We start from the raw sequence: 27857 nt of genomic DNA on the forward strand, positions 1-27857 counted from the left end.
ATCTAAGAACATACTTTTTGTGTATTCTCAGTACTATTCCTGCAAGACACAAAGAAAGTCCCTGGGGTAAATGAAAGGTACTTCAGAGAAGCTGGCATCCACTTTACATAGTTAAATGCTTGGAAATGGTCTGTTCTTATAAATAGCACAGAAAATTTCTGTGAAGAAATTGCATTTCTGGTAACCCAGGACATTTCTTCTGTCTCTGTAGAGGAAATTGAGTTGAATAGGCACTACTGAATTTAACATGAAATGATACAGGACTAGGGCAGCTCTACATTTCAGTGGAGAAAATTAGTTGCTGTTCAAAAACTTCAAATAAAACACACAGGAAAGCATGTAATGGAAGGTGTATGGAGAAAATTAGTGTTTGCTTTACTTTGGATTATTCTAGCTGTTTGGTTTTTTTAGTTTTTTTGCTTTGGGTTTGGTGGGTATTTTTAGCTTAATTTATTATATTAAAAAGAAATTATGATTTTTAAAACTATCAAAACACATACTCATGACAATCAAGAACATCTTCCAGATAGAATAAAACTACAAAACCCCATTAATACTCTACGGGATAGTGTAGTTAATTTATTTTACTTACAGACAACATATTTTACTTAGAGAAACAAACTTTTTTTTTTAATTGCAATTAGGTAACTGTATGAAGTCTCAGATTCTGCTCTATTATGAAAAAGTATTGTCAGTTTTGCAGCAATTATAGCTAGCCCGTTTCACTAATTTTTAATGTGACATCACGTTATAACAAATAATAATTTGCCTTGGAGAATTAATGGATATTAGCACTGTAATTACATATTTCATTGATGTATAAATTCCAGTGACATTAATAAACATTCACTGCCTACCCTTGTGCTATGTATGAAGTATTTTTCAAGTCTCAGAAAAAAATAAGGTTTGTTTTTTGCTGCCAAGATGCATTACCTTACTTTGTTTTAGGTTGTAATGAGAGACTCTGAAATATATAGCAGGCAGTCCATAGATGTTTTTTGAATCTGTTCTATCAAGTGCTAAGCAGCAATAAATTCTGGGGGGAAAAAGATACATGGTCATAATAAAGATTACCATTCTGTTCATTAATAAGACATGATAAAATAGAAACCCACAGCACAGTGTTAACAATGTTTTTTAGGAAGTTCTCCCCTATTTCTTTGGCATAGTATAAAAAGGACTAGAGAAAAGTGTAAACACCAGCCAAAAGTCAAATAGTTTGTGTTCCTACAGGAAGCTGGACCAAGCAGAAGAGCTTTACACCAACTTTGGTTGTCTCTTGTACTGTAAAGTAACTGTTAAAAAACTGTAATAATATATCTTGCCTGGCCAGTGTGACAGGTGAAAGCAGGAGATGTTAATTACCTAGATTTTAGTAAGACATTTGGCACAGTCTCCAATTGCTGTTGGAAGGTCCTAACAGCCTGTACCCACCTTTTTCAAGTCACCTGGTTCTTAGGCAGGTGCCCCACACTGGTTCCATTATTCCCACTCTCCATGCTGTTGATCAAACTCAAGCCAACAGGATGGGAAAGTTCAATTGCCAGACCACAGCAGGAAGATTAAGTCCACTCTAGTAGTCACCACACCAACAAGGACATTAGCAAGCTACAGCAAATGCCCAGAAGACCCAGGTGAGCAAGCAGGCAGAGCACGGAACATATGAGGAAAGGCTGACGCAACTGACTTGATTCACTCTGGAGAAGAAAGGCCAGTGGGGCCACACCATGTCCTCTTCAGCAGTGTTTCAGCATCCTTGAGAGAGGACATAGCCACGTTCTTCTCATAGCTTCAAACTAAATTCACAAGAAGCAAGAAAAGATGCTCAGGTGACATCTGCAAGCGATTGAACACAAAGGACCAGCTGGGCCTACTGGTACATGAGGCAGGTGACCTCATGCCAAAAGACAGGGGAAAGCCCAAGGACCTCAAAGTTCTCTTTTCCTTTGGCTGTTGCTGGAAACACCTGCCTGTGGGCTGCCCGGGTGCCTGCATCTGGTAGCAGAGCAGGGGTGAGCAAAGAAGCCTGAGCTTCCTCCATTGAGAGGAGGATCAACTCAGAGATCACTAGATGCTTCGAAAGCAGAGCAATACCCATGTTAAGACTGAAAATTGTGCATCTCTTTCTAATTACATATTTATATATAATTAGAAGTAGCATAATAAAAGCTAGCATAAATAAATGTTAGTTTTCAAGGACATGACTTGGTAAACCCTGCCAGCTGTACACATATAATTTGTAAGATTGTAAGGAATATTAACTAGTAGCACAAAAGTTTCTTTGGCTGCCCTGTAAAGGGTAACTCTAAACATTTTTCCTTGTATGATCAAGGCAGTTTTTCCCCAGCTTTCATAAATTCACCCAAAATATATACTTCATTTGTACTAAGAAGGCAGGTCTCCCAAGCGTAGTGGAGATGAAATATCATAGGCAGAAGTTCCACTTTGAAACTTATATTCCAATACCACACCAAGTGCACTTAAATGCAGTAAAACCAAGACGTAAACAATTTAAATCAGCTACCTGACATAGCCATTGCAATCCATCCCCAACAAACTTCAGCATTCATGAGGACAATTAGCTGAATATTTGCCCGGCTTCTTATTTGTATCAAACAGTGTTGCTGCTAGAAAAAAAAAAAAAAAAAAAAAAATGGCAGCACCTGGTTCTCTCATGCATATTGAGCAGACGGACTGCAGCACAGTCCTGTTGATAAGGAAATCTCTGGGGTTTGTGATTCTCCTTTAAATGGACACACCTTCAGCAGCACTGATTTCTACAAAGCATTTGTGTTACGTTATTGAATATTATTCTTCGTCTGTTATGCCACTCAGACATAAAGTCCAATAAGTCTTGTTTGATTCAGAACGACTTCTATTGAGAGATACAAAAGCTTTGCCGGTGCAGACTGACATTGTTAGCAACAGCAGCAGGGGCGACGTTTCCTAGTGTGGGAATCTTCCTGCAAAATCTGTGCCTTCAGCGAGTCATTGCACACAGAGGCCACTAGATGGCAGTCTTGCCTTGAAAATAATGCGCTCACGCCTCTTTTTCTAAGGAGTTGGCTATCCCTGCGACATCAGGGATTTTCAAGTCCCAGCCTATTTCCCTGAAATAGCTTCTCGTGTACATACAAAATTAAAGCACAGAGGGTTTGAATGTCAGTCCGGTTTTCATCATGAAAATACGATATATTCTTAGAGAAATTAAGAAAATTCAAGTATGAGTAGTAACTTCAAGAAATTCAGAAAATTAGTGAGGCTAACAGCAGCACTTGGATTTTAGTGAGGTAAAGGTCTTTCCTAACAGGAAACCCATTATTGCAATTTTGGCCTAGGTCTGATGGTTTCTTGTGATAAAAATAACTATGATGGGTTACCCCTAGCAATCAACTACTTCAGCTTCCATAGTACTAAAAATATTCTGAGCATCAGCAATTTTAAGAATCCAGGACAGATTTACAAAGGCTTGATACAATCAAGCACCCAATTACAGGATTCTAATAACAGTTTCCCGGTTCTATAACTTATTCTAGCAGTTGTTAGTTCAAACCTTATTAAGTAGCTAATTTCTTCTTCGCATGGTTCAATCGCTAGCTGATTCAGTTTTATGCATGAAAGGATGGATTTTAAAATACATTTTTTTAATTAAATATTTAGAGTCAAACTCTAGGTCCAGCAGTTCTTACATCTGTATCCTAAACTAGCTCCTTAAATGTAGATGTGCAGCCTAACATCTTTTTAGGGGGGGGAAACAAACAAGCAAACTTCCATGAGATTTGGATTTCTGTTATGGCTCCTAATTCCTCAAAGCTGAGCTAGCTCCCTGAGCTTTTTGTTCATTCCAACCTAACAGCACTAAGAAAAATTTCTTTTCTTTGTCAAAAGGGGTAGAACACTCTGAGATGAACAGTTATGCCAAGCATATGGTGAATATCAAAGTATGAGTTCTCCCAGAAATCCTGTGATACCCTAGTTCATTGAGATGCAGACAGCTGAATCGCCAGGTACACAGCTTTTCTTGATAAATCTTGTTTTGTAACTGATGTGGACTTCAGCAGCCATTCTACACATATTTTGTTCTCATCTCTTCATATCGCAATCTACTACTGCTCATTGGTGGCCTTGTTCAAAAAGAACACCTTTCAATTCCCTTAAGTCAAAAGTTTTTCATGTATTTTCATTAATCATCACAATTAATATTGTCCAATCTTTTTTTTTTTTTAACAACAAACTTTGGGTACTTGGAATAAAAGGTTTTTAACACTTTCAAGTACTGCTGAAAAGAAAATGGTTTAGGTTTCAAGGGAGAAATACGAACTTTTGTTTTGCTGGTGTTCTACACCTAATCTATGATATCAGAAGTGTTAACTATTCTGTCCACTGAGATTATATGGTTGGAGAGATTTAAAATTCTGTAGTCTCCAAGAGCTATCATTCTACCAATTCTGGCAAAGGAAATAATCTTTTCTTAGTGTTGTTAGCTAGAAATGAACCAAAGGCTCAGCTTTGAGGAATTATGAGATTTAAGTAGCGAGCTATAGGACAGAGCAATAGAATTTATTCTTATATTCGGTTTGGCAAATCGAACACAAATCTTGTAGCATTATTGGTGGGGATTTTTTTGTGGTTCAGGCTTTGGGGTTTTTTTCCCCCTAGTAAAAAAAAAATAAAATCTTCTTTTCGGCAATTAATATACTCCAGAAGCATGACACCAGGAACTCACTAGACACTCCTATGGAGATACATTACCATCAATAATTTGGGATCTATAAATGACACCAAGTAAATATAGAATAACTTTACATAACAGTACAGAAGAATAAGGCTATGGATAATTCCTATAGCAAAAGAAATTTTCTCTGTGAATCATTATTATTTCCCTCCTTGCAAGTTATACTTAATGTGTCTTTTCTAAGACAAAAATAGCAAACAACATAAAGAGCAAAAAGGACTGTAGCTTAGAAGGGCTTCTATCACCCTTTAAACCAGGAAAACAAATTAGATGGCTTTTGTGTACTGGAGATGTGTACAGCAGCAAATAATATGACGCAATAGTAGTTAATTAGTATATCAAAGCATTTAGTGCTGAGACTTCAACACGCCTGAAGGATGAACTTTTGGGTTGGACACTTATACCTCCACCAGAATTTGAAATGCATTTGGTGCCCACCTGGAGCTTGTAGTTTAGTTTCCTTGGAAAAACATCCACTTTATACACCTCAAGGTTTCAAGTATTCATAAGCATCTCCACAAAAAAAAAAAAAAAAATTAAAAATTTTTCATGAAAAGCTTCACTTTAACCTGTGCTTTCATGTAACCTTTAACTTCAAGTAGAAAAAGGACTATGTAGAAAATTAATAGCTTTTAAAATATAAACTTTACTTACTAAGAAGATTCCTGTATTAAATTATTTCATCAAGGGTTTGGTGTGCCATACCAATCATAAATATGATGTACAGATGCCATCACACACACACACTCCACTTACTCAGACTAGAAACCCTCTAGCAACTCCTAGCCAACAAGCTTAATGAAGAAAATCTAGTTTTAAGAGGATAGGTCCTTGAACCATGTGCATTACAGATTGCCAGCCTGATGAAAAAGCTGAATAATCTTTTTTTGACCCATGTTGTTGCCCCTTCAAGTTACCCACCATTGCCAGAATAATTTTGGGGGAAAGAAAAAAAAAATATTTTTTTTAAGCTTCTGTTTGAAAACAGTTCTTTTTTAAATACCTTAACACTATTTTACAAAAGCTAAAAATTATTCTAGAATTCTGTCATATGTGTCTTCAATCAGTTCAGCAACAATCAGAACAAATGTGAAGCTAATGATTGTTACACACTGATTTGAAATTTGAAGCTGACCCTGTAGTTCTGTTCCATAAAGCAGTCATATTCCTGTCACTGACTATTCCATCCTTTCCTTCTCTGCTGCTACATCTTTTCTTTTACATATTAAATGGCTCTTGCCTTAATGGTCTATAGACTTTTCAGAGTGCTGTCTTGATGTATCCGACTGACAGAAAAGTAGGCCTAACCTTTCTTCAGATGTTCTGTGTTAAATAGCTATACAAATAGCAAAAAGCAGAAAAGACACATCAATACATTACAAAACAAAGCGGTTTTGTCTGTTCATAGCTCTGTGAGAAGACAGTTAGATTAGCCTGTAAGAGTGAGGACACATTTCTGCTTTATATTATGACACCAACTATATTGATAAAGACTAAAGCTATTTGTCGTTAACTTACGAAAGCAAAATTAGGCAACATACTATACTCCAAAGTCTGCTCTCTGACGACTTTGAGTATAGAGCAGAGTGACCACTCATTGCCAGCTCAGAGAGCTCAGAGAGCCAAGAGTTTGGCTTCAGACTGGCTGACTCATACTCTGCAAGTATTTTCTGATAGTTTATAGCATCAGAATTAAAGTGCATGCATGAGTGTACACAACAGAGATTGCTTGTCACATAAATACTCTACTGCTTGGCTCCACTGCGGTCAGACAATAGTAGTTTAAGCATCTGCTCTCTGGCATGTCATTTACTTTTCAAAGTAAACCTCTTATGTTTTACTGTTGATGTTTTGATTACTTCTTTCCTTTTTAGTATGCCTCAGTAGTTCAACTAATAGCAGCAATAACTGCTGGTAAATTTTTACATTCAACAAGGGAAATGTTAGATTGTATGTGGCAGCCCTTAGATTTACGTACAACAGTCACAAAAGAAAACTCTTCAAATCAGAGAGAGAAGGAAACTGAATCTCTGATAGCAGGGTCATATATTATATAGGTATCTGAGTCACATCAGCAAAACCAACAGAGTCTCAAAAAGGATGAGAAATACACAATAAGAAAAATAAATAATTCCTTTGATGGATGTATTTTTACAGAAGTTCAACATGTTCTACTGTCAGATTGCAATGTATCAAACATTGAACAGAATTTAACCAGTACCTGAGTTTAAAAAGCAGTAGGCTGCTTCAGAAGCTGGTCTCTAATTTATTGTTTTTTCCTACCTTATTTCACTGAACTATTTATTTCATTACATGATCTATGTGGCTATGAGATTAGCACGTTCTTCTGGATTTGCTGGCTGCCTAATATTAGCAGCTCTATTTAATCAGATGCCAGAACTAATTCAAGTATTAAGACCATGACTGCCAAAAAGTTTTCTTATTCACATCTCAGGTGCAATCAAAACTGCTATAGGTAGACAAGGGTAAACAGAAAAAGTGTGCCATTAGACATCTTCTATACCTGTTAGCATTACTTTCTTACTTGCTCAGCTTGAGAATCCAGAACTTGACAGGGCACATGCTGTCATATATGCCCTTAATGAAAAGGTTGACAGTCTGTGCAATATCTCTTTGCATATCTGGTGAATAAGTTAACAATTTCTATGTGTAGGTCTGAAGCCATAGTGAAATACCTCACTGACCACACAGTTATTGCAAAGAGTTGCCATTGGTGTTTAATTACTTTCTAATCCTATCATATTTGGTATTTTATTGCTTTAAGAATTCTTTGTGAAGAGCAGTTTAAGGAACAAGCTATATTTTACTCTTGTAATAATAGTGTCTCTGAAGATAATGTTTCTAATTCTAATGTTGCAATAACAGCAGTCACTTCACAGCTGTCACCAACACATTTCATTGACAAGAAAAAGATTAATTTCTCAAAGATGAAGATTTAATGGAGAAGTACAATTTGCAACTCTTTACGATTAAATTATGCCTGAATGTCTTATCACAGCCATCCTCAACCTTTCTGACCCCTGAGAAACAACACTACAGAGATACCATGCTGAAGGCAGTACAATACCTTTCTCTCCCTGTTTAGCTTCACCACAACAGTGGTGGCCCTTCTGGGTGCACAACCCACAAAGTATTTCATTAACAACACACTGCATGGAGCTCATACTCATTGTCCACCACTTTAGGGTCTTATAAAGATGATTCGGACTGTAAACTCACCAGAAGAATAGATAGATTTTCATGTGCCTGTGAAAAGTAGCCAGTAGATTGTCAGTATCAATGGCAATCAAAGAGCATTGTGGAGTTTGGTTTAATTAATTTCATTTTTTTTTCCCTTTGGTTTGCTTTAACATCTGCATCCTGCTAGTCTCTTTCTTCTTGAGTAACTCACTCACAGTGGGCAATTCACTACCTTGTAATGTGCTGTTGAATTCCCTTGCTTTATGCATTGTTTCTCTCATCTGCTCCCCGCTCCCCTCCCCCCCCCCCCCAATAAATAGTTAAATAGCAATGTTTTAATAAGTTTCGGCCAAATTTTCTTACCTTTTTGGATTCCTGTTAGACTACACTCAACTAACACATGCAACCAGATGTCTCACAATTTGAGGTCAAAAGATCAACTAAGCAAAAGTTACACTTTGGTTTTGATCACTGTCTCCTGTCCTAGAGAAGAGAGCTACTACACATGCTTCTATAGATGTGGTAGCTAAGCAAAATATTTCCATAGTTTGAAGCTTTCTTAAACCAGCATATGTTACAGCAAAACCGAATGAGTTATTTTATTCCATTCGTAATGTTGCAAACCCAGAGTAGCTGTTCTGAAGCCGATTGAATTACTTGTTCACCACCAAACTTAATCCTAAACATTATACATCGTCTGTTTGACAGCAAAAATCAACATCACAACAAATCAGGAAAATCATCAATGCAATTAAGTTGTAACACAGAATATTTCAAGTCATATTTGAATTCTTCTTACAACAGGAGTTTACCTAGTGACACTCTATTCATGTTTGAGCCTCTGCATTGTTTTCATACCTAGACCCAAAAAGTAAAAATGTAATAGATTACCAATATTCGATATCTCAGAAAAAATAAAGACATAGAAGTGATAATGTTGCTGAACCTGTATTGTTTGACAATTGATAAAACTGAATATTTGGGGTTTATGGCACAGCGGTTGTTATACTTTGCCTTTTGTTGTGATAAAGTTGAGAGAAATACAGAAAATCACTGAAAAATATGCCCAATCTGCACTGTGGCCCTGATAACACTGTGTAGTAGCAACTCCACAACTAAGATGGGGAAGTCAGTACAAAAATATGTAACGTAATGTCTCCTATACTTAAGAAACTTCTAAAACATAGCTCTTTGAGGCATAGGACCCCACAAAGAATATAGACTTATGGGAAAACAGGTTGGAAAGGATGTCTGAAAATTATCCAGTTTGACATTTGGCTTCAAGCAAAGTTGCTTCAAGATAAGACAATGTTGTTCAGGATTTGCCCAGTTAAGTTCTGAAAATTTCCAATGGTCGAAATTCCCTCTTGGTGTAAAAATATTTTTCCTCAAATCCATTTAGACTTTTAATTGCTGCAATTTGTGAGCATGCTTTGCATCCTTCCACAGTGCACCTCTCAGAATAGTCTGATCCAGTCTTCTTCATAATCCTTCTTAAGGTACTTGAAGACAGCAAACAGGAATCTCCTCAGTCTTTTCTTCTCCAGGATAAACAAATCCAGATCCCTCGGCCACTATAACCAGGAGGTAGGCAGGAACCCCTGCTTTCTCTGAGCCCTCAATCTGATTGTAGCAGAAAACACTGCCTTTGAGGTGCTGTAGTATCCAATACCTGCCTCTGCACTGACCCAGCTGAATGTTGTTTAAGATTTGCACACAGGTCTTACTTATTATCTGTATGTAGTTGGCTAATTCAAGGTGACTGGATGTTCCTTCAGCTTTAAACAAAAATTTCATCCTGGAGCCCATAGACATTTCTATCAAAACTTCCATGTTGTCACTAAACTTTGTTTTCTCTTAATTATTGTTATTTTCTTAATATAAGGAAATATCCATTCTAATCAGTGTTCTTACTGACAAGTCTTAAAGCAATAGAAGGAAAAAATAGCTGTCAAGATGCTAATCAAGAAGAAATCCTAAAGCTTTTAAAAATGTCATTTCTTGTGCATAATATTGTTCAAACAGCTGACCCTGAAGGGAATGAACACCAGAAATCTCACATGGAAGACATCAAAACCTTATTTTTATAATTTGAGAAGTATTATGATTAGTTTATTCACTATATCACAACCTTGATGAAGTAATCCTAATTCTCATCACAAACTCTGTCCCTGATCCCATTGCAGCAAGTTGAAAAATAAGCATATGTTTAAGAACTTGTTCCAAAGACAAAATCCAAGAAGATTCTCATTAATGGAGGCCAGCTGGTGCCTAAGGGGTACCCAGCAGTTTTAAAGCTGCAGATAACCAAACTAAAGCTTTTGCCATAAAAGTGCTAACTGGGTTTGTGGCTCCAATATCCAGGTTTCAGGTACCTATTAATGGACATCAGTTAATTTTTACAGTGTAATACTCATTCTCTGGCTATTATTTTCTCATGCCTTAAATAACATGCAGAAGTTTCCATCATGTAACAAGTCCTCATGGTGACAGTGCACATTCATTCACATAACTAAGGTTGTTTGACTTCTCAAGCTTTCCACATCTGATAATAAAAAGAAAACAAACAAAAAAACCCAAAAACCAACAAAACCCCCCACCCAAAACAAAACAAAAAAAAACCCAATGCCCAAAAAACCAAAAAGAAACACCTCCAAGCTACATGTTCTTGCAAAATTGCACTTACCAGCACCCTGTTCTAAAAAAGCAACTTCAGTTTGGTGGCAAATACATGCATTGAAAACCCACCGTTCCCCAAGAGTTTTGTGCAGAAAGAACCAATGGAATTTAAATTAGCAGAAGGAGAAAAAAAAAATGCCCACAACTACATAGGCAACTAATTTAGCTATAGCTCAACCAGCAGTGCCAGGATTCAGGGAAAAATACAAAATGTGTCCATGTCATCTGTGGAAACAGAAATGGAAGAAAAATGATAGTCACACCATCTTCAAAGACAGATATATTGTTAACTAGAAAGATTGGACAACTTCAATTACTGTAAATGGCAAAACGACACATTACAGAGAAAATAGATAAAAAGGTAAAATAATGTGTGATGAAAATGAAGAAATACAACAAATATACTCAACTGCACACTAAATGTCTGAAAAAACCCCTCAGTCTCCTGTCCTCACTGCTGTCCAAAATAGTATGTGAAGAAAATGATTTCCCTAACACCATCAAATACTTGTCTTTGTAACAATTATGCATAGTCAGAAGATACTGTAAACATACATACCTTCCTCTTTTATCCCATACTATTTTGTGGCATCTAGTGCATGAATTTAAATCTCTAGCCTGTTCTTCTGTTGACCACAGAATAGGTAGAGATTGATGCAGAAAGTAGTTTTGCATACATTATCTCTTAAGTATACCTCAAGAGGCTGCTTTGCAGAGAATCTCTTTGACTTTTTACTATTCTTGCATTCCTGTGACACTTCAAATGAATTTGTCCTTTTTTTAAAATGTCTTAAGAAGCCTCTCCTGAACGTGTCTTGGTCCCTGCAGTTTATTCACACAGCCACTGGATGCCACTGCTACCAATGACTTTGTTTTACATGTAAATATTTGAATGCTTTTTATTTGCTGACCAACTTTTGGCTTATTTTCTGCCACCTTTTCCAAACCCAATGCTGTTGCAATCTTTGCTTTCTTTGCCTTCCATCGTTCTAATTATGCACTTGATCTTGTTTAATAAACCAATGCTTATCTTATGTCCTTTATCTCTCAATCCCAGTCTTCAGTCCAAGAATTGTTATGCCTAGGGACCATGGCTTATGTATGAAGAAATTATGCAAAAAATCCTTACTGGGACATACACGTTTCAATTTTGCAAGCTGTTAAAACACACTGCCTTCTCTGTTTTTTTACTGAGATGCTTAAGAAATTTGGTGGAATTTTGGCAGCTACATATATCTCAATCATCAAGATATTCTGTATATGGAAGAAAATAATGTTCACACGTTTTCATATCAGAGTAGACTGATTTACCAAATTATGTTGGGTTATTATAGCAGAAATGGCTAGTCTTTAGCAAAACCGAATACAGATTTTGCTAGCTAACTTCTGATCAAACGATCAGCATTAAGCTAACAAACTCACCCATAATTATTTGTGGAATACCCATCAGGCAGAAATCCTCTTAAAAGTACAGTGCAAATATTAGCAAATTACATGAAATTACAGTCTCATTAGCAAACGCTACTGTGGCCTATATATTATTTTGTTCCTCAAATTAACTCACTGTGAGTTCTGAAAAAATCAGGAAAAGAAAATCCCATTACCTCAGGAATACAATTATGTCAACAGAGCCTACGTTCTACTTGTATTGGCCATGGAAAATATTTTTTCAGAATAAAAAGGCTTCTAAATTTAGTGTGTAATTTCCAACTGTTCTTAAATAAAATTTAAAATTATTAACACAGATAAAATAAAGAGCCAGCTGCCTTCACTAATAATAAAGAAAGATAAACTAATAATAAAACAGATAAAATAAAGAGCCAACCAGTGCACTTCACATCAGAGAAAACAATAATTTCCATTCCTACATTTCAAGAAAAAATGATCACAGGGTCAAGAAAAAAACAGTGGTTTGGAGGACTGCTGGTTAGGCAGGTAGTGTAGATATTTCACCTAGTTGTGAATTGTTTTTTTGCTAAGGAAATTAGGATTAAATGGTGTCAATGTAGAATGGAACAGTAATAAATGTGAGAAAAGTGTGTAAATAAATTTGAAAGGGCATGAGACTAGACTGCAAATAAAACTTAATAGGTGCTTTTTTCCGCCCTTATTTACTTTTCTATGTAGAAAATTCTAGGGTAGAAATGGTATAACTTTTCTAAGGTACCAGAGATGAGCAGGTACTAAGTAAAATAACAAGACCTAGTGAGAAAATGGCATGGTACCTCATTCTCAAATATATCATGACTACTAGGTGAAACTATTTTAGGTAACGAAGGACAAAACTCTTACATCTGCATTATCAGTCTTCACATAAACTAAGAATAGAAACATAGGAAGATGCAAGTCCAACAGTTCCTATATTCATTTATTTAGAGGTTAACTGCATTCCTTACTACTACTAATAAGTGTTTGTGTTATTCATATTCAACAACTAGGTGAAAGTGAATCAAAGCCCCTCTAAGCACTCCAGCTTGCAGAAATACCAATGACAAAATTTTGCTTCTTTAAATGAAGTTTTCACAAAAAAAATGGAGGTCTGATACAGCAGAATCAGAATCTCACTACAAAGACTCAAAGGATGGTGAATAAACTACAGAAAAGCAACTAAAGTATTGGCTATACTACAGCACACCTGTATATAGAATTAAGACTTTTAACCCAGACCCTTTGACAAGGATTGTATTTAGTACCACCATTTAATAACTTCAGAAAAATTTTTGGCTGCTGTGCTATAGTCTTACTGTTTCATACATTTTACATCACTTAGAAAGTTTAGTACAAAATTTATATGGCTTTTTTTTTTTGACAGCATGAAATCTAGTGCTAAAAGTTAATAAAAACATTTACTCAGTTTTACAGAAGTATGATCAATAAAACCATTGATAAGATCAAAGGTGCTTTCTTTCACTATCCAACATCTTTGATGTATTCAAAGAAAACATCAAACTTTCTTTTTTTCCCTGGAAAATAACTCTTATTATTTTTTTAAAAATCTGTTACTCAGGTGTGAATGCTTAGTTGGTCTTTTCCCATACAGTCCAAGTGCACCACAAAGCATAAAGAGACTACTAGGTTGCACATAGAGTCTGTGCAATAGGGGATCAAATCATAACAGATGTGCAGGAAGTAAGAGCTATTAATATAAAACATACTTTAAGCTTTTATTCGTGTTTCACACTTTACAAAATTTCTTTCCTTCATCTCAGCCTCAGTTAACCTTTTTGTAGATATGACTGAACACCTGCTATGCGACAGCACAGACCTTACCTGACAACACAGCACAAGACAAAAAAACCACCAAACTTACAGACATTAAAAAAATAATTTTAATTTTTCTTTAGGGCCATTAGATGTCTACAGTAAATATCTTTCTCTCTCCCTTTCTAGGCCTATATGCCTGTTCTCCAAGGAATCCCACAGTGACATTCTTGGGTTTCCAGTTGCCTTTGCTCATAGCAACAGGTAATACTGTGTCACTTCAAAAACGTGTTCAAAAAACGTAATTACATCCTATATCCATTTGAACCTTTAACTGATGGACTCATAAAATATTTGCCAACTGAAGGTGGGGTTTATGGGGTTTTCGTTGTTTTTTTCTTCACACATGGTAGAATTGGCACATTCAGCTGTGTTTAGCTCTGCAAGCCCATGCATGCCTGACCTCCTATAAATGAAAGTACACTCAAAGCGTGGCTAGAAGAAGCCAACCATATTTGACAAACCAACGCAGAGGCTGATAGCAGCAAAGCTGATTTTTACTTTGGTTTTAGTTGGCTTTTTATGTGTTGCACAGACTTTTTAGTGATGATGCTACTTTTTTTCAGCAATTTGTAAGTGTCTCCATTTTCTAGCTGTACAACTAAGCCACAGATAAAAGTAGTTCTACTGTTCTTTAGTAACTTTAATTTCACTACAGAGTAGCGTATAATTTAAATTTAGTCACTTACTTTCTACTAAGTTAAACCACCTTTCTTAATTTCTGTTTCTTCTCTTGATGAAAGATTTTGCTTGATTTCAGTAAGTGGAGAATGCACGCTCAGAAAAGAGTACACTTGCATCATTATGTTTCATCCTTTGGTTGTACATTCCTAGAAGGATCTCTGCTAGGGCCTCACAACAGCAGTATTCCTTACAAGAGAAAAAAAAAAATAAAAATACCAAAGGTGTAACAAGCTCAGCCTAGTGCAGGAATAATTTCTGTTGGACTTAATAAATTCTTTCCTCGTAGCATTTTCTGATCTACTTACGATCAAACAGCTCACACTTTAAAAGATATTACCTCATATTACTTTCTGGTGAGAGAATGCCATACTCAGACTATGAATACCAAAGAAAGATTATACAATCACAGTGTATCTACACAGAGATGTATCTCAGTGAGTTCCTATGGCTCCATTTTCTAGATAGGGATTGCCTAATCTGTTGTTAAATCTGGCCTAATTTATTGTCATAAACTGGGAGATGGCTCAAATTACTGCCAAGTCTGCAGATCTTCTTTGGAGGCAGAACTTGCAGGATCCTTCCAAGTGTGGTTTTCAATAGCTGGGTAGCCCATTGACATAAAGTCCAACAGGAAACTTTCCGTTATCGAATTCTCTTAAGATTTTTGGCTAGAATCAATACCAACTTTACTGATGTAGTTGTCAAAAGCAGTAATAATTCAAGTATTAGAACATCATCACCTCTCTTGCCTAGCATCCTGGACATCGTCCAGGTATTCTGAGACATATTATAAACACTGATGGATTGCATTTCTCAGCTGTTAAGGTTTTTGAGTTTAACAGCTTGTCAAAATGGAAAGTTTTAAAACTAATCTCCTCCCGATTTGGAATTAAAAAAAAATCCTATTATGATAATTATGAATATTTTCTATATTATTCCTATAAATAAGCAGTAATAATATTTAGTACTTCCTTCTTGTTTAGCCTCCTGGACAGGGTTATTGTTCCATTTCAGGAACAAAACTATTGCTGTCATAATTTCATTTCTTCCAGCATTTTTCTTCTAGGGTACTGAAGTATTTTTAATTATGTCTTTCTTTTACACATTTAAATATAATCAGGCGTTATTAGGTAAAGATTTAGTTTACTTCAGTTATCAGTGCAGTTTTGTACATTAGACTGGAACCTAATACAGAATTATCACGAGTAAGATCTGCTTTTGTCAGAAAAACATTTTCTGTTTAGAGTATCCAAAAAAGCTAAAATACTTGGAAGCCTAAAACCTGCAGCATATATCCATCCTTGACTCATATCTTCAGTAGTATCTTTTCTTTCATTGTATATTCCTTAGCTAATTTAACGACCTAGAGAAAATTCCAACCTATTTTACTCTTTGTTTGTTATTTGGAATGAAGTTTCCAAAGTATCTTTGTTCTTAAACAATGTAATGTAAAATAATGTAAATAATGTAAAATTTCATAGGCAGTATGAAATAAGCTCTCTGTTCAGTTTTTCCTGTGTTTGTAAAGAGTTTAGAATTCTCTTCATATCAACTTTCTCGTACAGTGCAGTCTTCAATGTACAAAAAAATCCGTGTGACCATGTCTGAGAGAGCAAGATGAGGCTGCAGAGGGTATATTCTGAGATGAACAGGAAGGCAGAAAGGATGGTCTGATGGCTTGGCCAATTTAACTTAAATTTTGCCATCTGAAAAATTAGGATCTGTGCATGACAAAATAGAATATATATTGCATACATTTGCTTAATAGAGGAGGATAATAAGTATTTTCAAAAGTTTATTCAGATGGTGAGCCAGGATGGAATGGACATCTGACCTGACAGGGGAGCCTGGAGAGTTGTGAACATGCTAGATCATACAGGAACACAGTAGGAAAACTAGAGGGAATAATCAAGCTCACATTGATGGTATCTCCTGGAGTTGAGCAATCTAGTACACAATACAACATCAAAAAAAGCCCCACAACTACCCAAACAAAAAGACAGCTGAAAATGGCCTTGTCAGATTTGGCAAAGCACCACAGCAAAGTGCTTGACCAGCTTCCGGAGCACAGAAGTTCAGGTGACCCCCATGCACTCATGTAGATACACCCTGACCAATTTCCACAAATAATGCAAGCTTTTCCGAAGAAAGGTTATGACTTTGTCCAGATCCACTGCTTCTTAGCACACATTTCCTGTGTGCCGATGGCCAGATAAGGAATTTTGAAACACACTGCTTTGAACACTTGATTGGAATAGTTATATATAGTTATATGAAATTAATCTATGTGAAACAGAGAGTGTACGTTGCATCTCCACCTCTTTTCCTCATAACAAGTGGAGAGCTTTCTTAAAAAACTTTTTATTTGAGAGGACAATTCATTTAGAAAAAGATGAAGGTTTACTTAAAGAAAGTGAATATTTGCCATTGAGGTTTGGGCTTTGTATTGAAAGGAAATGAAGGAAACTATAAACAGTTATATATAACTGTACAATTTCTTACTCAAAAATAGTAATTTAATAGAAATAGAGGAGATGACATAAGTAATCCTTCAAAAGCCTGAGTAGGGAATCCATTAACAAAACCACAGAAAGGTACCATGGTCTGAAGAGAGGACAGATGCACTTACTGTCAAATGCTAAGGGACAACTGATAAAGACATGCTTTCAGAAACTAAGCAGTCTTTTTAGTGAAAGAGTATTCATATTTATACTTTGTATTGCCAGATTTAAATATGAAGAAAGAAAGGTCTGGCTGTCAACAATGGGAACTGCTAATTATACTTTAGAACAAGTGATGCTAATAAGAAATAAATGTATATAAAATAGTAACAGGCATGCAAAGGAGTAAAACTATGGAGCTGATCTAAATCCAAAAAACATGGGATGTACGGTATTCACTTTGAAAAATTGTTTCCAAATGTGTCTCTCAAAGTGTATGATCTAACTAAAAAAATATTTTTTAATATTAATGTATGTAAACAAACCAGCTACATTTTTATGGCTACACTGGCAATTTACACATTTCTTCAATAAATTGTAAAACTATCCCTACAAGAAGAATAATTAAACATCCTAGCCTTTGTATTTCATTAGTTTCCAAGAATCTAATAAAATTCTAAAACTTGCAGAATTTACTGGCCTGAAATATACATTGCATCTGAAGCTCTCAAGGGTTTTCTTATGTATATGGGATCTAAGTTTCAGGAACAATGTAAGCCACGTATCTCAGAGGCATATCCTAACATGAGCCTGTCTCATTTGAAATGCTGAGCCTGTGAAAGTCCTCTCAGGTGTCTCTTTTTCCTCCATATGTCTCATGGGACAAGATTATGCAAAATCATTTTACTATTTGTAGTTCCCTAAATGTTTAAAGTGATACCTGCTATTGGTTCCAGCTTTTCCTTGTTGGCTACTGACAATTTGAAATATTTATGAAGTATTTTAGAGCTCTGCTAGACACAAACAAAGCTCTGCATGAGTTCAGGGCTTACAAAATCATTACTACAGCATTGTAATGGCAGCAGTATGTTTATAAACTGTGAGTAAAGATAATTCCTTTGGCAAATTCCTTGCTGGTAGATTATTTTATTTTTATTTCATAGATCTTACACTATTGTGTTGTAATACAAATGGTTCTGTCTCCAGATACACTGATGATCAGGGACAGGGAAAGAAAACATTAGAAAAAATCCTAGTTTACTTTAACTAGCCTCTGAAAATTAGCCCCCGGTCCAAAAATTAAGAGATACCTTTTAGTATTTTATCTCTAGTACAGCTTTTATGTGCCATATTTTAGGAAGATCCCTCCCAAAGGAAATAATACCTAACAGAAATTTTCTAGTATTATTTCTTAATAATGGAACTTAATACTAACGGTATGTAGTAGTGTTATATATGGTTATTCATATACACACATAAGAGAGACAAGGAGCGGTAGGGGGAGAGGGAGAAGGATATGTTACATATATGTTACTTCTGGTTCAGGCACAGTTCAATCTCAACCTGTTCAAGACTTCGCAGCTCATTCCTATCACAGTTCTACAGTGTTATTGACCCAATTCTCACAATAATCTTGTACATAAATTAATAATATGCGATTATAACTATGCAGTGGGTATTTCTTGAGAAAACAGGGTATACCCTTAGCACAACGAGCCCTTTCCCCTTCAGCTGGCTGTAAGCCATACATAGACAACAGGAGTGTCAGACCATCTCACAGAAAAGACTGAAAGACTAATTCATCTTTAAATTCTGGTGGGTTGCTGAATGTTGATTTTTATGCACTTTTCAGGAAACACTGTTTTCTCTTATCAAAATGACATCATCACAAGTTATGGTTTTTGTTTAGTGGTGTTGATAAGAATCAAAATACAACCAGACAGAACATGCTGAAATTATGTAATGTATCCTCTTAGAAAACACCATACATTATTAAATAGAAAAAGATTATTATTAGAGTATCATTGAACAGTGGATGAATGCCAGCAGTGTCTGTGTCATTAATCCAATTTAGAGCATAAGTAACATTAGAACTAAAGAATTAATATATATAACATCATGGCAAAATTGGCAGAATTAAAACAATATTTGTCATCCTTATGTTTCATTTTAAGAAGCTTGGCCCTTCCCACTTGTGTTTTCCCCCTGCACCTTTGTGCTGGTTTGGGCTGGGATAGAGTTAATTTTCTTCGTAGTAGCTAGCATGGGGCCGTGTTTTGGATTTGTGCTGAAAACACCATTGATAACACAGGGATGTTTTAGTTATTGCTGAGCAGTGCTTACACAGAGTCAAGGTCTTTTCTGCTTCTCACACCACCCCACCAAGAAGTAGGCTGGGGGTGCATGAGAAGTTGGGAGGGGACACAGCTGGGACAGCTGACCTTAAGTGACCAAAGGGATATTCCGTGCCATGTAATGTCATGCTCAGCATAAAAAGGTGCATTACAATGTAGTGTAGAACCATCCAGATCCAAAAATCTCTGGAAGATCCATTGTATTAATACTCCTTAGAGCTAGCTCCAAGGAACAAAATTTAGAGTCCAGTATGTTATAGTTGTTATACCATGAAAAAAGAAGAGACCGTAGGACTGCTTTAGTACAACAAAGAGTAATATATGATTAATCAGAAATAGTATGTAGGAAAACCAGTAACTTCACATATCTATTTTTCAGGTTTATCATCATCACCCCTGTACTGAAACTCCCACTTACTTTGTCATCTCAGCTCTTTTCAGGTCCCACTCATTTCATGCAGCATTGAAGCTAGCAGCATTACATTTGTTCTAATATGGTTAGCATACCCTTTTCACACTTGCATGTCATATATAGGTAGATTTCACCAGATAAAAGGTGTCAAATACCTGAAGGATATCCAGAGCCTACATCCCATATAGCTGTTTGAATGATACAGTGGAGAAAACCAATCAGCTGTAATTAATGAAATAAATACATAAAATACTTCCACAATAATTTTTTTTTAATAGAGATTGTGGTAACATTCAGAGACCGATTCAAGGTCAGGGTTCCCCTGTTTCAGATTCAAAGGCTCACCTCATCCCGTGTTATCTGATCTGTGTTGTTTGCTCATTGTCTAACCAACATTTATCTCAAATTGCTTGAAGATGCTTTTTGTGCTTCAAACAATATTCTACTGCTTATTTCTGACAAGACATCAGATGCCTTTCAAAATTGGGTTGTGGGATTTCAAAAGAAGATCTCAGTGCAGCATACTACAGCTGGAGGGTTGCCTGGAAGTTGTAAAATTATGGATACCTATTTGCAGATATCTGTAGTGTAACAAAAAGGAGGCATAACTCCTGACTTCCTCATTCAGATATTTAATTGTTTCTTTTATTCGACAAAATGACTAGTGTTAACAGTAAAAAGGGCTCTTGGGATTAAATTACTTCGCTTGTTTTGCAGGCTATGAGCTAGAAGATGTTGTTTTATCTTCCTAATAATACAAAGAACAGTAAAGCAGAGAAGTCAGGGTATTATCAGATACTAGAGATGACCAGGGAATACACCACAGGTGCCTGGATATACATATATATATATATATATATATATATATATATATAGCACATTTCTTAACTTATCCCAATTTCACAAATAAAAAATAAGCCTGACAAGAATAATTTTTGACGTGTTTCTAATATAGAAGAACTACAAGGATTAATTTCTGACTGTATGTGAACATCTAGTGGGAAAAATGCCATTATTGAACAAGAAGTTTCTGCAGGTAAAAAATCCTAACAGCTCCTGCTTAGCTTTCTCAACAGTCAATTACTCTTACTGCTGAAAGTATTTACACTTATCACCATTTTCTTAATTTGTCCAATTTCATTTTCCATCCACTGGATTTATCTTTCTGACAAGTTCAAGGGATGTTATCAGAGCCTTAATCCCTCGAAATAGCTGACTGTTATACTTAAAATGTCTCTCAAAATGGATTGAGCTCCTGAAGCCTATAGTATTTTCTAGTTCTCTGACCATTTTAATGAGCCTATTTCAGTTTAAGAGATTCTTTTTCCAGATTTTGTTGAGTATGGGCCAAGTAATCCAGAACTGACCATACCAGAGATGCAATAAACTTGTTGCAGATCCACTGTGGATTATATATGCCAATGATCACACCGAGTTTTCTGGATAGAGAACCCCTCAGCTTCAAAAGTTAACAGAGTAAGCCATTGGCATTCCTTTTTAAAACAGGGAAGTATATCAGTTAAGCAAATTATTATATTAGCAAAATACATGCATTTAAGGTTAGCTGGCCACAAAGACAATTTTTTTCCCTCTGGATTTCACTAGTTATTACACTGATGCTTCATTTGGAGATAAACCCATTCTTCCCTTAACTATAAAGAACTTTGTACGGATTGTTGTAGACTACCCAGGGTTTTACTGTTATACCTGCAGTTTCTTCAAGATATTCAGATTTCTTAGTGATATTCCTTATCTTAAAATGTATTCTTTGACAAGTACCTAGAGAAATAATTTTTTTAAAAGCAGTTGTAGTTTTTTTTGCAATCAGGTTAATAATAGCAGATTCCTTTCAAGTAAGCTGCAGTTGACAATGATCGATCGGAAGCATTTTAGTAACTGTCCTTAATTTATCACTGTTTCTCTCTCATTGTTTTTAAACTAATGATGTAAAATTATTCAGGAAATACATACAGAACAGCAACTAATAATGTTACAGATAACAAGGAACAATAATTCTAACATTTGTTTTGAAGTCTTCAAGTATCACACCCTTTCTCATAGTAGTTTATTTTTTTCCAAATATTAGAACTAATAAAGACTTTTCCTATAAAGAAAACTATTAACTGGAATTTAAATTTAGTTCATAAAAGATGCCATCAAAGGTGTGATGATAAAACCTTTGTTTTTTTTGTTTTATTTAAAAGGCACAGGAATATTAAACAAACTTACATGTCTCTTAGAAGTTAGCACTACTGACATGCAATGGCATAGTTACTAAATAGAATTGTAGTGTGTCTGTTTATGCACTTTCCAAACCTCTAGCTATGAATTAATCTAAATTATATTTCAAATATATTTTATTTCCTCTCCTTGCTTAGAATAATTTTCTACCATTTCTTCTTTACAGCCTGCATTGGCTTAAAACAAATAAAATATATTATTTAAATAAGGTGCATAGTCTTTTTTTGTCTTCACCTATTTTTCTTCACCAGTACTTCTGCAGTAAAAAGTGGCTTGTTTTCCTCAGCTCTTCATTCATGAATTCTCCACTCTCCTCCTTGCACACTCTTCTTTTGTATTTTCCTTTTGTGTGTATGTAGGTTCATCTGAAGGAGAACTGACAGTACTTTTAATGACTCCTATTGTATTTTCAATCAAGTATGTGAAGTCTGGGTGTACTAGACTGAGCTTATACAGATGTGTCACACCACTGGTCTGCGTGCTTCTCCCTCTTATTCAGAACAAGTAAAGAGACAACAAGGGCTTATCTGCCTGTGATTGGTAGCACTGATGGTTATTACAATAAAAATGGAGAGGCTAAACAATTAACCTAACCACAATTTCCATTCAAAAATGCTGATCAACATCTTTTGCGGGGAGGAGAGGGGGAGTCGTGGTGATGGTTTCTAAGAGTATTATTGCCTGCTTGTGTTTCCCTGGTGCAGCTCATTTGTACCAGATCAAAGAAAGGTGCAAGAACAGTTTAGCACCTTTGGTAGGTTGACAGCCTAGGCTAGTAACCTCCTCCAGAGTAGCCAAGACAATGGTAGCAAGGAAACCAGCGTAGAACCATTCAATGTTATGCTGAATTTCACTAAGGAACTTTGTATCAGACAGCCATAGCTCAGTCCTCATATATCAGCTGGGTTCCCTAGAAAGTGATGGGGAGACTCACCACCTGAGCTGCCGGTAGGTTGGCTCATTCTGCATTCTGTCTTCAGTTTTACTTCTTACCATTACAACCTCTCTGTATTTTGAATTATTATGCTTTTGCTTCCTCCAAATTAATACCCCACCCTCTTCCCCTTGGTATCTTGTAACTCTGGAAAGTTGGTGCTGAATGTACCCAGATCAATAAAATATAATGCAAAATCTGACTTTTACACCAGGAAATTATATCTTTTAGGTTGCTTAATGATATGGTCTCTTCTGTACAACTAGATTAGACTACTACTCAGGCACTGTAGTAAGCATGTGTGACCATGTGCATTGCCTACATAATATCTTTTGAAGGCCTTCTGACATTTGCAAGAAATAAGAAGATATTTTGTACCCCCGAGATACTGTGTCTAAGACCCAACCATGAATCACCCATCTCTTTCCACAAAGGGCAATGACCTATCAAGATTAAATGGTGATTTGCAAGGCCTAAATGCAATACATCATTGAAAAAAAAGTGGAGCTATACTATGAACTGGTGGTATGTCAGCTGGAATCATCCAACATCCACAAACATTCATTTTAGATGGCCTACTAGCACACCTGTGAGGCAAAGAATTTAACTGAAAGCTGCTATGAATTATATTTACTGGAGAACTGGAATAAAAGTAAAAGATGAACTTTTGCATTTAAAGCAATTGCATATAAATACAGCTGAGGTATACTGCAGAAATTGTTAGAAAATTGCTAAATTAGAAATCAAAATTCATACAAGCCTATACAATCTATGACATTTCCTGTATAAATCATGCAAATTCCTGTTGTGGGGTGCAAAGAAATCGTTTTAAGGCAAGGAATTTTTGTGTGTCTTTTTTTTTTTTTTTCATCCCGTGAGCTTCATTTTAAATTCTTCCACCTGCTGTATTTATATAGTATGCAGAGAAGTTTTAGTAGCTACAATATACCAAACCGACCAAAAGCCACCAAAATCAACACAGTAATGCAGACATAGAAAGACAGTATAAGCTTTCTGTTCAAAGGATCAGCTAAATCAAAGGCAGCTTGACTAGCACTGTGTCAAAATGTTCATAAGCAATTCAGCTTATAAAGTCATGCCACAAATACAGGGGGAGTTGGATGAGGGTTTAAAGGGTATAAGACTGCTATAGACCTGTAAATTTTTTTTTTCCCCTCTCATTGTTTGCCACCTGCTGGATCCTGCACCCTGCTTCCCCCACTAAAAAAAAAAAAAAAAATCATATGGTTTTGTGATATGAAGGGTGCTGGACTCTCTTCAGAGCATTTGTAACCCTTACGTAGCATAGTGCACAGGCAAAAGGGGATGCCTTACGCACCAATGTATGATGTGTGTCTGCCAAGTAAAGAGAAGCTGAGCCTGTGGTGATGGGTTTGGTGTGAAGCAATTTAAATTGATACCTCCTGGGGGGACACAACTTGTGCTTTACAGATGCTGAACTGGAAATGGTTTCTATCTGGGTTTTTGTTTGTTGGTTTGTTGGTTTTTTTTTTGGGGGGGTGGTGGTGGTGGTGTTTGGTTTTTGGTTCGATGTGGAAAAGAAGATTCCTTGAGCTGAATAAAATCAGGATTTACCATACACCAAACAGGTTAATAGTGCCATAATAGAATCCTAGTGCAATTGCTAAGTCCTTGCAGGTTCGGTTGTCACACCTCTATAATGTCATTCTGCAGTCCTTGAGTCATCAGGACTTTGTAAGACTGTGATAGAAGGCGATGTGAAAAATCTTTTCCAGCATTCAAATCTGTATATTTAATGCAGAGACAAGCTACATGGTCTGAGGGTAGATTTCAGTACTACTTAGCTTCACTTTAAACATGAAGATTTTCTACTGACTTCATTAGAGCAAAGAAAACAGATTGGGAGCCATATGAGGTCAAAACTTTCCTACACACATCTGCTAAGTAAATAACAGTGTGCTACACACAGATAATAGTACAGATGTTGGTGAACTAAAATCCCAGCCAGGAATTAAATTTTCATTTTAAATTCTATTTACAATTTAAGAAGGTACACTGCTAATGATTAGGCTATTATAATTTCACCAGAATAAATGGCATCAACATAATCTTCCATGATTAACTTGTGAACTTACCATGAAAGCATCACCTTCAAGCACTAGCTGATTAAGGAAGTTAAATAACAAAGGAAGTCTTCCAAATATTTTTTCAAAATTGTTAGTGATAAGCCCCATGCTGAGTGTGCTACTCTTCTCTCTAGATAAAGACAATGCTGCTAGCAAGACTGCTCTAACTGTTCTACACTTAATGAAAAATCAAACTTGTTTCAGAAAATCAGTTATTAGATGTCTCCAGTCAACTTCTGTTCATTAGAGGATCAAGCCTGACATCTCAATAACACCATCACTGAATCACAGAGTAATTTAGGATGGAAAACACCTACAGATATCATCTCATCCAGCTTCCTGATCTAACTGGGGAAAACTTTAAGTAAGATCCAGCTTCAAAATTAAAGTAGGTTACTCAGAGCCCTGTGCAGCTGAGTTCTTACCATGTCAAAGGATGGAGATTCATCATCTTCTCCTAGCCACCTGTTCCAGTGTTTGAGCACTCATTTACAACATTTTTCCCAATACCTACTGGTATTTTTTCTTGTTAGAATTGGTGTTCACCACCCCTTGTCTTTTCAGCGTGTCCCTCCAAGAATAATCATAATATTTTTCTTTCCACAAACAAAAGAATAACTTTGATAGTATTACTTTGATTGAAATCTGGTTATTTGTTCAACATGCTTAAATGCACTGAAATTCAAAGATTAACCTAGAGAAGCCACAGGCAATTCATAATTATTTCAGTAATACTTTTATTGTTTCATAATGTACCAAACAGACTGAAGAACTAGAGCAGATAAAGGTTGGCAACAAAGAGAATTTTTATCTTCTTGAATCTTGGAAACTCTCCATGTACCGTGACTACAACGTGTAGCCTCTACTTCTAGATAGAATCTAGATAGAATATTTTTAGGATATCAGCTATGTTAAGGGGGGGGGGGGGAAGGAAATATGAAAGAGCATTTAAACCAAGCCATTGTCCAAGGCAAATGTCACCCATAAGTGACCGTTGCTTCTTCCACCAGTATCAGCTTTTTTGATTGATTTCTCCAGCTGTAGGAAAATCCTTACTCTCTTCCTCCAGCCAAACTGATACAACAATCTGAGAGAAGGTAAGCTTAAAGAATTACATCTTCAGGAAAAGTAAACTAAGAAACATTCAAGGAGAATCACTACAATGCTTCATTTGAAATGTGCACAGTAATTAAAACAGCTCAGATGATCACAATTTCTGAGTTGTCCTACAGAGAAAGCCAGATCCCATTTTGAACTTGGAAGATGGAACTGAATTAAGGTCTTGAATGATTTTATACCTCTCTTACCTCCACAGAAATACAGATGATAAAATCTCCAGATGGTAATTTTGCTTTATGTAGAGACAAAAATTGTCATCTTTCTACTTTGTATGTGAATCAGATCAGTTATATTCTTTCCAAAAAATTATTCTACAATATAGTTCCTAAGTATGTGCAAGAATTAGTTGTGCCTGAAAAAAGTGAAAGATCAAAGTAACTGGAAGTGCAAGAATTGAGCCTACTGCCAGAAACAGAGGCCCTTCCCAAGTCTTTGTAGGTAATTCCACGCCTCCATAGGAGTAGGATATTTCATTTCTGCACAGGTGGTGTCTAAGCATAAACTGTTTATTGGAATATTGTGGAATTCTGTGCCTCTACTTTTCATTTTCTTTATAAAATAAACTAGTACTACAATATCCAAAAGGGATTATGATCCAATTTGTGGCTAATACCACTGGTTCTGTGCAAACTTAAACAAGCCGAGCACTTCTGAAAGTTATGGGAAGACCACAGCAAGGTGTAGGAAGTTTTCATACATTGTGGTATGAATATATGTTATAAGATGCATAAAAATCGGTTTATTTGTATTTCAAGTACTCTTTAATGAATAAGATAAGGGATTTTCCACCCCTACATTTTTTTGTGATTTATGGCAATTCTGTTCAATTGTTTCAATATTGAATTACTATGGAAATGCTACTACTATTTTGCTGGTATTACTTGAATCATGAATGAAAGTACTAAAATTAAAATCTGTCCTTTCGAGTAAGTTTACCTGACCTCAGAAGAATTGATGCAAAGTAGAGGTACAAATAGGGACAAAAATTGACAAGCCAGTCTTGACTTTTCAGTCCATGTGAGACACATGGGGGCTGCTGAGGGAAGAGGACAAAGGGGAGAACAGAGGAGTTAGTTGGAAATAGATGGGGAGGACATAAACAAATAAAAGGCTTTGAGATCTTTCTGCAAAGCTATTCTAAGAAGTGTAGCAAAGTGGTGAAGTAAAAAAAATCTCAGCTATTCTGAAATCACACCACCTAGCCCAAATGATAATATTTAGGCTTGATGAGGGAGATAAATGTTTTTGGTATTTTCTGCTCTAGTAACAATGTCGCAATACTCAATTTTTACTGCAATTAATTTACAAAATTTAAATAGTAACCATTGATAGACTAAATGCTTTTTTCTTGTATTGTTTTTCATACGTTATTCTGAACTATATTAAATCAAAAGGGAGTAAAAGAGAAGCATTTTGAAAGCACAGATGCCAGAAAAGTCAGATGACCAGAATAATTGCCTGTGCTAGGAAACAGAGTAAGAGATCTTGTACACACAGTACATAGCATTTCCACATTAAGGTCTTGACCAGAATAGACAAGTTCAAACCTGACAGTAATCTGAGTTCCATCTACTACTCTTCAGAGCTGCTGAAAAATGTGAAAGCACCACTACCGAAGTAAGTATTTGTAAAAATAAGACTAATGGTCCCCACAGATGCTATCAGAATTGACTTCAGTTTAGCTGACC

The sequence above is a fragment of the Falco rusticolus genome, chromosome 3 (assembly GCF_015220075.1).
Source record: "Falco rusticolus isolate bFalRus1 chromosome 3, bFalRus1.pri, whole genome shotgun sequence".
Taxonomy (NCBI): Eukaryota; Metazoa; Chordata; class Aves; order Falconiformes; family Falconidae; genus Falco; species Falco rusticolus.